This window comes from Amblyomma maculatum, chromosome 3 (assembly GCF_055883805.1).
Source record: "Amblyomma maculatum isolate TAMU_Amacu chromosome 3, ASM5588380v1, whole genome shotgun sequence".
In the NCBI taxonomy this organism is placed as follows: Eukaryota; Metazoa; Arthropoda; class Arachnida; order Ixodida; family Ixodidae; genus Amblyomma; species Amblyomma maculatum.
Window position 1 is genome coordinate 117,482,382 of NC_139346.1, and position 10,777 is coordinate 117,493,158.

Here is a 10,777-nt window from a genome sequence, read left to right on the forward strand (position 1 = left end):
GTACTTTTACAGCAATGGATGCGCTGAGAGTCAACAAAATACGCATGTTTGAAATTTTTTTATACACCTAAGATTCGCAGCGGAATTCTACGGATCATCGTTGTTCAATTACAAACGAGTCGCAAATTAAACTTATCTATTCTTAACCGGTATTGAAAGCTTAAGGAGTGTATATCTTCCTTGCATGCTTGAAAATTTGAAAGTTGTGACTACTGCCATTCCAAGCGAAACCGAAGGCAATGAGGCCAAACAACTATCAGATGGGCTTTCTGCTGATGAAGTCCAGACTGAAAACGGCGGGAGCTTTTCAAATGCGGGCAATGGAATAAATTTCGCATGTTGAGAGAAGTGTATGAATGTACTAGTGCCTCCAAAATAAAACGAAGCACGGGCCTGCGGAAAACGTTCTCTCCTTCGTCCGAGCTGCTGACGTGGCGAACACCAAGCTGTACATATGCGAATCTGCTTGCAAGGTCTGCCGACAAACGAAATTTCAGTGGGCGGAGAAATGAATATATTTGCGAAAATATATGATTTGTCATATAAAGTAATTTTTTCACTGTATACGTAAGATGGGCAGATCGGGCATCAAATAAATAAAAAGCACTCGGAGTGACTTCTGCAGTGGGGATCGTCAAGATTGAATGCGAAGAGTATCTGGGTTCCGGAGTTTGTAGCACACAGGGACATTTATCGAAGAATCATAATCGCACAGATGTTACTACAAATTCTTGGTGCAGACGTGTGTAATCAGCTAAATATTTTCTTGAGCCTATAAGTTTCGGCTAAATGCACAGTGACGATGGCGAATGTAAATCGAGGGAGAATTATTCGCGCTGTAGCACCGCGCCCAGGTGAAGGAGTGGGGACATATCCGAATGTTTTGCAAGATATATGGTGTCCCAGGCTACTCAGGCATGTTCTTTCGGCTTCGCTAACGCGGACGTCGGAAGTTCGAGTAATGCATGGCACCCACTTCGTAATTAAAAAGTTAGTGCTAGCCAGAATGATAGAAGGCACAAATAATGATGACCACTTCTGCTATCGAATTCCTTTTCTAACAGAAATACATAGGTGCCTACAGAACACTTCTCAAGCTGAAAAAGGAATAGCAAAGAATTCACGTCATCTTCATTGCCTTTGACGCACTGTTTTGTTCCTTTGCATTAACGCCATTTCGTAATTAAGGCACATGAAGTACAGAAAAATATCTGCTGCCATTACATGAGCTAATATGACCGCTTCAGGGCCGACCGAAAACCACCAATGTAAAGGTACTTGCTACAGCGCTGAAAAGTTTGGCTGCTGCTAACTCACTGTGTGAAAAAAAAAATCTCAGAAAGGTATAAAAGGGTGAATGATTCACTACATATTTCACTACAGAATAAGAAAAAATGCAGAATGAAATTATCACTAGGGAGAACTGTCTATAGGCTAAATACTGGAGCTATGAAAGGACAGCACCTGCAGAGATAGGAAGCAAGTAGGCAATGGTAAACTTTTCTATGTCTTCCCGCTCTCAAATGAATACTATATGTTTTGTATTTGGCTGCGTATTTCAAGGAGTCCTCCCACTGCCGTGAAACCATCCGTCATTGGACGTGTTGCGTAGTGGCAGAGTCTATGTTGGGAAACAGCCGGCAATTATGGACCATTGTAGGCCCACCGTTTTCCGATGTGTTTCGAATTTTGCCTTGTGCTGCCTGGGAAAGGCACAGTACCTCACAATTTTTCTGAGGACACATATCGCAAGCCGTAAAGGAAGAGAGGAAGAAGGTAGGAGTGAAGGAAGAGAGGGAGATAGAGATGCCTTAGTGGAGGTCTACGATCCACCGCGTATAATGGCTTTCGCCTCATCGCACTTTTGTGGTCCAAAGTGCCCTCTAGAATTTTTTACTTCTTGCAGATGACTTAGATCGATCACGGCAAATCTAGCATCTAAAATACAGTGCCGAAACATTTTTGCTTTCTTCGGCATAAACGGTGTCATTGTCTTGAACGCATGGCGATCGTATTTGTGCCACGTGCTAGCAGTCCAGTCCAGTCGCATAGAACAGTCCAGTCGCACGGGCACTACAGCAATATTCATGAATTTGTGTATTTGCAGCATATACTGTTGGGGAAACATGAATGTGTTTTCCCAAGGACGGGTTGAAAAATTATCTTTGCTTCCAAATGTATCTAAATATGTCATATCATTTTATACATGGTATAAGCATTTAAAACGCATAGAACAAGGATTGAAGGAGGCATATAAGTATCTTATTGCGAAAACTACCAAAAAAGTATAAAAGAGTCCAAAAAAGCTCCACGATTAAGCGGATGGCATCCCGTAGGATAGCATTTGCGTCAAACTTACATCAAGAAAATTCATTTTTCATTTTAGAGCTAGTGTAAGCCTGCTGTTCTTGCAATGAGGTTACATCAAAAAGTTTAGATTATTTGGGCTTTCGCATGCTGTTCAGTGAGATAATTTTAAATCGGGCACCGCAGATGCTACCAAATTTACTAACGAATGATTGTGCAAGAGCACTAGAGCTAACAATTATTGCCAGTCACATGCCAGAATACCTGACCGTAGTTGCGGTAATTTTGATCTGACATAGACCTTTCGCGACTGGGCTATCTTAAGCAGGTAATATCGGCGATAATGTGCAATAATCGTTTATATCTTCTCAAATGTCATTATTGATATCACACGTGCTTTGAACTGATTCGTTGATGGTGCGGAGTTAAACGGCAGGCATGTTTAGCTTTGTGCTGAGCTTGTCGACAATGACTCCGCGAACGCCGCATAGCATTAAACCACAAAACACCTCTTTCTCAGGAGTTTAGCGCAGCTGAATAATTCCAGTAGTGGTCCTTCTGTCGCATGTTTCTATGTGTGCGTACCTGCGAAGAACACCACAGGAGCGACGCTACGCACCAACATTTATTCTCAGTAGGCTGTGGCGAAAATTTATGCGGCTTGTAATTAACAGGCAGGCATACGAGAGTACAATGTACGTCCCACAATATCTGCATCGATGCAGCATATCGGTGGTGCAGCTAAGCGGAATTCGTTCGGCTTTGCCAGCGTTTATAGGCAAAGTCAGTGCGCAGACAGACCAAGACAGTGGCCGTCCGTAAGAGAGGACTAGCGAGAGGAGTTGTTGGTTTTGCGCAGTAGAATCACGACCACATTTGCAGCGAGTCTAATGGCGCAGTAAGGGGCTGGATACATTCTGCAAATATTTATAGTTTGCTTTATTCATGCTTTCAAGGCAAGAATTATTCACCCTTGCGATGCACGAAAAAACAACGTCAAGAGAAAATACGTTGCGCCCGTTGCAGCCGAGTACTAGGAGGCCACAGCAAAGTCAAGGAAAATGGTAGACACGCTTGGAGCTACATAAAAATAACTACTACTAAGTGTGCTAGGCTCTATATTTGATGCCTAGTCAGGAACACGGCTGGAGGTTGACATTAGCCGTGGAATGTGTGTAGGTTACACAAACACATCTGTCATTCAAAGTGGAAAAAGAACTAAATCGCTAGTCCAACACATTCGTAATATTACCACTTAATAATTTGCACTTAGCAAATTCACATGCATAGGAGTGTTACGCTATTCGTAATGTGTTGTAGTCCATAAATACCACCTCGTTTATAATACAAGCTCATATTTACACAGGATTTTAAAGCCGCCCATGCGATCGCTGCGTAAGAAACCTCAAGCAGCATTTTTGTCTAGTGCACGTTAGAAGGAACTTCGATTGGGGCTTCCGATACTACCTACCGACCTTTGCTTGTAGATGGTGGGGCCGTAAGTTATTCTACTGGTATGCTCTGGAGCATTCTGTTGGTTTCTATGGTTTTAAAAGTGCCTTCGACATTATATATTTACCACTGCCCCACGTGGTTCCTCCAAAGCAGTTTATTATGCGTAGCTTTGGCAACGAGGATGAGCGTGTCAGCATAGAAGGGTTTCAAACCCAGGATTGCGACATGAGTTTTAACATTAGAAGGACCTTTTAAAGCTATGACAGCTAGAACATACACTGTTAATTGGTAATAAAAACTCGGATAATTCTTGTTATAAATTTTAATCCGTTACGGACTAGGCCAATATCGCAAGGCGCCTGGAATTGCTGCAGTAGCGGTACGGAACAATAAAGGGAATGGTACTCTTCCTTGTGCCACTGCACTGTGCTGCCAAGGTGGAATTGGAGCCTAAGTCGCATAGAAAATTGTGTACAAACGAAATAGAGTGTGCTAGCCTGCGTTGTAGATGGTTAATAAAATGCTTGGATAAGAACTAGTGCAAGCCTATATTTCATTAAAGAATACAAAATATGCCAAGAAATCTTTTGGCCTTGTAATGATCAATGTGGCTCACCCAGTCTAGGACATTGTCAATAGTGCTCGACGGCTTCATACACGATTCAAGTAAGGTTTAAAGTTTACCCCCCCCCCCCCGTACATTGTATATTACCTATATATCTCCTGCTGCTTCGTGCTGCAATAAGTGAGGGACACAGGATTATGTGAAGGAAGCGTTACGACGTTCTTTGTAGGCTTAAAACAAGCACTAGGCGGGCTGCCATCCAGGCTGTTTAAATCTCAGCAATTTCATGGATTGCAATAAGAAGCTTAGCGGTAAGTTCTTTGTTCTCGTCAAACAACTTTCGAAGTTTGAAGTTCCGAAGCAGTTGATTGGAATTTTTGTCAAGTCAAAGCCGACGGCACACCACTTTCGGTGTCGACATTGTGAGCATAATGTCACAGGCGTGCATCTGGCAGCTGATTGTTGACCATTGCTATGGCCGGGCGGTGATTGGTTGGGGGGCGGGGTATTTGATATCAACTCAAACGGTCTTGAACAATTTTTGAGTTAGGCTTCAAGCTCGTCGGCAAGGTTTGACTACGTTAATGTCTTCCGTCTGCATCACCCTTTACGCATCTTCATACGAGTATATGTATTTTGCTGCTTGTTTATTCCAATCGCTAATGTAACCTATGCATGTTGTATGCTACTACATTATTCGAAATACAACATGACATAGACATAATGCTATGTTTTGTCTAGTCATTAAAGGCGTACGTGTGCAGCTTGGGGGTATCGGGTCTGACTCCGGATCGAAGGATGCCGGTAGGTACAATTCCCTGCTCACACTCCTGAGTTGTCATCTCATGACAGGTCTGCCATCGCACGTAATTTTGTGAATTCAGGCAGCGCTAATACAGAGAATACGCCACGATGCATGTGCTGTATAATTGGGATTTACTTAACTTACCTACTACTGTTTTTGAGGACTATTAGTTGATGTTTCAGGGTCTAAAAACAAACAGAGTAAACATGAGAGTCTTACTCGTTATGCTGCTGATATTTTTCGCAACATCTCGCACACAGAAGACAATATAGTGCAATGTTGAGGCATTTAAAAGTTAGTAAAAACATGGCCATGCTACAAGTGTATGGTTTCAATTTGTTCCTCCCTGCAGCAATTATTGAAGGCGGGGTCTCTCGATATCTTCCCACTGACAAGTATATTTCTTTGTATGGCTGAGGGGTAGCCCTAGCCATCACTTAAGATGACCGCATGTTGATTTGGTGCACTTAAATTGTTTATATTCCTGTAATAAAAAAGACAAAGCAAAGGGCCAGAAGCCGGCAACTTTGAACTGGGCTCTAGAAAACGTACAGAATAATACAGAAATGTAAAACGGGCATAAAAATCAAGGTTTTCTGTGTTTCACATATGCAAGACAGGACTCATTTTCAGTTCTGAAAACCGTGAAACCCGGTAACTCGATGCACCTTTGCAGTCTGAAGTGTTCGAAAGGGGCCCATTTGATAACGTATACTGCACGGTTGTTTCGTGCTCTGTGTTGCTTTGTTTCAGTCAGCATTTCTAATCGCACTCCTATCGCTGTGATATATTTCTATGTCCCCGTGTTCTTTTACAGTTTCCGGCACCTCGCTGTCTTTTAGTCGAGGCTGACACCTTTTCAACCCAGGGTTCTATTCCAATATGAAACACCGCAGTTTCAATGCCACTTGGCATACCGCAGTAGCTGGCTACTAGGAGGCTACGCATATGCCGCTGGCTCCGGCAATGGTATCTTTGCTGGCGGAAAGTAAGAAGATGATGAAAAGTAATGAATGCAGTTAGTGACGGAGGTTGGTTGTTAGCAATCAACGTTGTGGTGGCAAGCCGTGACTGCGAACGGTATGCCACAAGGCTTGAATTGCCCGAAAAGGGCGCTAAAAATGCGGACCCTGCATTTAAACTGTTATATCTTTGCGCTTCTCCCGTCAACCCGCCGGGGTGGCGCAGTGGTTACGGCGCTCGACTACTGTTCCCAAGGACGCGGGATCGAATCCCGGCCTCGGCGGCAGCTTTTCGATGGAGGCGAAAAGCAAGGCGCCCGTGTGCTGTGCGATGTCAGTGCACGTTAAAGAACCCCAGGTGGTCGAAATTTCCGGAGTCCTGCACTACGGCGTCTCTCATAGCCTGAGTCGCTTTGGGACGTTAAACCCCACAAACCAACCAACCGTCAACTTGGATGGTAAAAGTAACTGTTGTGCCAAAAGCAGTTGCATGTTCTCATCTTGTTATTTACTCTTTCTTTGGTTTCGCATTTTTGTGACATAACAAATGACTCCAATAAATGAGAGAAAAAGAGAGAGAGAGAGAAAAAGAGAGGGAAATAACTTTTATGCTCACCATCAAGAATGGCGGGGAAGAAGGCTTTAGCCTAAACCCCCATTCATTCCCCTAACCGTCAGCCAGAATCCTTTGGGACCAGGTGGCGGCCAGGGCGAGACCGATGACTTTGCGTTGCTCTTCTGGTTCATAACTGACTAATAAGGTCTCCCAGGATTCTACATTTCTATTGGATCGTTATAGAAAGGGCAAGTCCAGACCGAGTGGGCTAGATCTGCTGTGCTATTACAGTGAGTACAGCTAGGTTTAAATACTTCCGGACGCCATCTACTGAACAAGTGAGGGTTTGGAGACACACCGGCATGCAATTTCCTCTACATGATTTGTTCTTTTCTGCTGAGCTGTATATCCGCTGCTGGATAGGTATTACGACCGAGCTTGTAATGAGAAATGATTTCAGTGAACGCTCTGAATTTGTCATCTGAAGGGAGGCTCGCGTGGTGGCGGCGCGTCAACGGCGATCGTCCGGAAAGTGAGCCCTCGGGTGATCGCGTGAACCTTCTCGTTCCCCTCAAGGCCCTAATAAGCCGAGGACCAAATCAGTGCGATTTGCTCTGCTGGTACTTGCACTTCTATCACAATTTTGGCGGCTACAGCAGATTCTGCCAATATTGTGATTCCCAATGATTGGCTTCGAGTCACTAACTATCACTCTGGTACCATTTTGTGTTATTGCTAGAGCAATGGCTACTTCTTCTGCGGCAGTTGAACTTGTGTTTTTAACGGTGCAGCACGAGACCAGGCCTTCACTCCCACGAACCATCACTGTGTGTGCGGCCTTGCTATCGTATTCGGTGGCGTCCGTGCAGAGCACATCGTACCTGCCTTCAAATCTGGCTTGTGGTGCCACAGCCTCAACTTTGCGGCCTTTGTGAAATACCGGATGCATGTTCTTTGGCAGCGATGAAATTTTGAGTATGTCCCTAGTGGCTCTACGTACGTTATCTGTCCGCTTTAAGCACTCAATTTCAATTTATTCACATCCGGGTTTGAACCCAAGACGCTCCATGATTTGTCTTCCAGTTTTGCTTCTTAAAAGGCTTCGATACTGGGACACCGTGCCGGCTTCTATGAGCTCATCAGAGTGGCGGAGTTTTTGGTAAACGTACCGACGTGAATCACATGATATCACCATAGGTGGGAGCTTAATCTCATCCGCAGATGTACGGTGCAGTAGGGCGTTGATTGTCGCATGACTGATCAAAATGATCACCGCTTTAAAAGAGCTCGCCTTGGTATTGAGGTTGTTGAGAGCGCGCGTGTTCGGACTTGTTGATTTTGTATCGTTCTGCATGCAGACGCATCGTTCCCACTGGAAGACGAGCAGACTCCGGGAGAAACGAAGGCCCCCAGTACTGGCGGAGCAGGAGCATGTTCTCCCCTACCGGAGCGCCCTAGGAAGAACAAGGAGGTCAATAAAAAATTTAAGGCAGAGTCCAGTGCTCGGACCGTTATTATTCTTAATATACATTAATGACTTGCCCCTTCACGTATCATGTCACATTCGTATGTTCGCAGATGATTGTGTCATTTATCGTACTATTAATAACTGTTCCCATCAAGAAGCCCTCCAGACTGACCTAACTAACGTTCAGAAATGGAGCGACCTGTGGATGATGACACTTAACCCTCAGAAATGCAAGATTGTATCCTTCACCCGTCGCACTAAACCATTTATTTTTTCGTACAATATAGCTGAAATCCCAATAGAAGGAGTTAACTCATTTAAGTACTTAGGAGTCACGCTATCTCATGATTTATCTTGGCGCACACATATTTCTAATGTAATATCATCCGCGAATAAAACACTAGGCTTTTTGAAACGCCACTTACGTCACGCTCCCCAACAAGTTAAACTCCTGGCTTACCAATCGCTAATCAGACCGAAACTAGAATATGCATCCCCCATATGGAATCCACATCAAATATACCTCATAAATGCCCTCGAATCCGTCCAGAACCGTGCCACTAGATTCATCCACAATACCTATTCATACCAAGTCAGCGTGTCGTCTTTAAAAGCAGAATCCGCCTTATCAACCCTTGTTATTCGTCGCCGCATTGCCAGCCTAAACCTGTTTCATAAGTTCTTTTACAGCACCCACGGTTACGCAGGCTATATCACATCACCAGCTCGCATATCGCATCGCACTGGTCACATTCTTCAAGTTGCCCGGCCTCGGACCCATACGACCACGTTCGCTGCTTCCTTCTTCCCCCGAGCAGCATTAGATTGGAACGGCCTTTCCCACAGCATCGCCGCTATCACCTGCCCATCTAACTTTTCCAAAGCACTAACAGATCATATTGTATGTTGAACCCACATGGCAACCATTGTACTTATTTTTTTTTTTTTGTATAATCCACCCCTTATGTAATACCCCCCCGGGGGTCCTTAAGGTAATAAACTGAACTGAGCTGAACACTGCATCAACCAGCACATAAAGGATTACTTAATTCAGTGCTCCTTGTAAATGAGCTTGCAACTATTATAGTGGTTTATGGTATTATTAAAAGCTTTGTCTTGCTTTCCTTCCAGCGTTTTCCCCGTCTCGACAAGTAAAAGATACAAGAAAAACAATTTTGTAGACGCGCCAGGTCGGCTGCAATAGAACATTTCAATCTTTCCTTGCTTTGCTGCAGTATCTTGAAAAGGAATTATTATAATTCCGCTCATGTAAGGCTTTAAAGAAGAATTTGTGACCACAAAGAAATCGCTGCGTACTACATAGAGAGTAAGATGGTGTTAGTGTGACCGCGTTCTCTAAATACACTCTTTGTGGGGTAAAAGATCACAAAAAGGGAATAGATTACTGAATGGGCGCGACACGTTAATGTTTCAGGCATTACGGTGACATGGCCATGAGAATTAGGCGGTACCACACTATATATTAGCTCCTGATTAGCGCGGAATCACATTTTATTTTTAGTTGATAAACTCTCCAACTGTATATAAAAAAGTTTTAATGAGCTTCATGTTGAAATTGCGGACTACTCAGCAAAGAGAAAAGCTGCACAATGACTTTCTTATTTCAGGTGTGGGGTTGTAATAACGATCCACAGAGATACACACGCACATCAACGTATTTGCGGAAATGAAGCCCTGGGACACTAGCAAAGCATGCGGTAATGTTATTGCCAAGGAAAGTTTTTATCCGATAATGACACTAACGCAAATTTTTTTTTTTATATAGCAGGCTACGTAGAAGAAACAAGCAGAAACACAATTACACACCGCCTATGGTATCCGAAACACGACATGCACTTGCAAGAACAGGGATATATGGCCGGGTTTTGTTTTGAACTCCGGTGGGATACTGTTAGAAAGGGAGTGAGAGAAGCAGCACAGTGCCGGTCGCGTTATATTGCTTCATTGTGGGGCTGTAGTAGCAGTACATCCGCACGCATGCGAACGCATGTACGGATCGGTTAGCATGAAGCATAGATCTGCGCACAAAGCTATATAACAATGAGTTCACTGTAATGTTGGACGTGGCAAATTTACGAGACGGTGTGCGTTCTGATGACCATGCCGAAGTTCCCCGCGCGAAAGAGCGGAAAATGAAAGCCTGAAGAACTAACTTCGTAATAAATGCTACAAAAGTTGAAGATTGAGTAGCAGTCGCTTAAGACAGAGAGCATAGCACGCGGTATGCATAGATCGTGGTTTCATATGCTATCGGCAGAAAATGGTTGTTCATTATTCTACATTTAATGAAGTATCCTTGAGCCATGAACTGATCATGTTAATATGATATTTATCTAGAAAATATGAAAAAAAAGGAGAAAAAAAAGAAAATTCGCTCACGTTTTCCTAGGCTTGAATGACTGCTAGCTTCTTCCGTACGTATCCTTTCCAAATATTCTGGATGGCGGCTGCGCCCGGCTGATGACGAAAATGACGCTTTAGGCTGGAATTAATCTTTCGTCTCTAGGTAGTTTCATATGTTGAAGGGACACAGACAGTAAAGTGTCATTCGCCTCTCCAGTAGGGTTATGATCATGAACTGAGAATTATCACAAAAAATGGAGCTTTTAAAGGATAGAAAACACCAAATAATAGGATA

At 43.7% G+C, this 10,777-nt stretch overlaps 1 pseudogene; it reads right to left on the reverse strand.

Annotated features, from left to right (window-relative positions):
* Positions 1–6,730: 6,730 nt before the first annotated feature.
* Positions 6,731–8,004, reverse strand: LOC146195793 (uncharacterized; annotated as a pseudogene).
* Positions 8,005–10,777: the final 2,773 nt, after the last annotated feature.